Source organism: Anneissia japonica, unplaced genomic scaffold (assembly GCF_011630105.1).
Source record: "Anneissia japonica isolate Jap-2015-1 unplaced genomic scaffold, ASM1163010v1 scaffold52808_len13297_cov127, whole genome shotgun sequence".
Classification (NCBI taxonomy): domain Eukaryota; kingdom Metazoa; phylum Echinodermata; class Crinoidea; order Comatulida; family Comatulidae; genus Anneissia; species Anneissia japonica.
Window position 1 is genome coordinate 11425 of NW_022705940.1, and position 1879 is coordinate 13303.

Genomic DNA, 1879 nt, shown 5'->3' on the forward strand with positions numbered 1-1879 from the left:
TGTGTATATATATATATATACATAAAATTTATACGTATTTATTTACATTATACATGAAATCATATAACAAATATATATTTTATTATCCATTTATTTTTTTATTTTATAAACATGATCAGCAGCCAGCGCAGACTATTCAAAGTTACTGCTTTCATGAAGTAGATGAACACACGTGAAGTGGTGAACTGCGCTTCAGCGTACGTGTTTGTACCTAGAAATAGCTAGTCGTCTATTTTAGTATCTGACCTACTTCTGTCTTTGCAATAATGTAACAAAGATGGAAATAAGACAAACAAGAAATCACAAACATTCTTCTCCAGAGTACCATGGCAATAAATATGTGGAAACTCTTCTTTCCACAATTATACTCCAGTTATGCAACTAAAGAAATAGGCCTAGCAAGTTGAGTGATTTTCTCGGGCTTATGAATATAACAGAAGCATGAAAAGGCTTTTAAAATTATCAAAGTATTGATAATTTTACATGGAAAATATAAATATGGAAATACATATTTCCCTTACAATATTATTATAACATGATCAGAACATTTATGGTAAATTGAAACGTAATAGTATAGTGAAAAAATAGGCCCCCGTGACCATTTTTCGGGGACCAAGGTTTCTCTGCTGATTTGGCATTACTAGGGTATAAATAAAAAAATGAGCGGGGGTGAGCCTCCTGAAAAAGGGCGGAACATGTTTTTGGCGGCCATTTTTTAAAATGGCTGCCAAAATCAAGAGAATGGCTCATAATTTTACTTCTACTCCATGAAAAAGGGTAAATATGGTGTCTAACTATATGTTATTAGGGTCACTGAATTCAATTAGATATGTTTCAAAAACCTAGGATGGCAGCCATTTTGAAATTCAAGATGGCTGCCATAGATGCCTGAAAAAGGGCGGAACATGTTTTTGGCGGCCATTTTTTAAAATGGCTGCCAAAATCAAGAGAATGGCTCATAATTTTACTTCTACTCCATGAAAAAGGGTAAATATGGTGTCTAACTATATGTTATTAGGGTCACTGAATTCAATTAGACATGTTTCAAAAACCTAGGATGGCAGCCATTTTGAAATTCAAGATGGCTGCCATAGTAATCATTGAAAATCAAATATTCCAGTATAATTCCACTTCCTGTCGTTGAAAAATGGTAAATATGATGTCTACTTATATGCAATTAGGCTCTCTGAGTCCAATAAGAATAACTTCCATAAGCTAGGGTGGCAGCCATTTTGAAATCCAAGATGGCCACCACATAAATTGTCAAAAATCAAATATTTTTGTATGTAATTGCATTTCTCCTCGCTCAAAAATGTTAAATTTGGGGTCTAATCATATGTTATTCACATCTTTGAGTCCAATGAACATAGTTTCAAAGACCAAGCATGTCAGCCATTTTGAAATTCAAGATGGCTGCCGTAATAATCGTTGAATATCAAATATTCCAGTATATTTATACTTCTTATCGTTGAAAAATGGTAAATTTGATGTATTCTCATATGTTATTGGGCTCTGCAAGTCCAATAAGCAGTTTCAATAAGCTATGGCAGCCATTTTAAAATTCAAGATGGCCGCCACAAAAATCGTCGAAAATCTAATATTTTAGTATATAATTGCACTTCTCCTCTATAAAAAATGTTAAATTTTGTGTTTAATCATATATGTTATTGAGCTCAATAGTCCAATGAGCATAGTTTCAGAAAGCTAGAATGTCAGCCGTTTTGAAATTCAAGATGGCTGCCGTAATAATCGTTGAAAATCAAATATTTTAGTATAATTCCACTTCTTGTCCTTGAAAAATGGTAAATTTGATATATTCTTATATGTTATTGGGCTCTGCAAGTCCAATAAGCATAGTTTCAATAAGCTAGAATGGCAG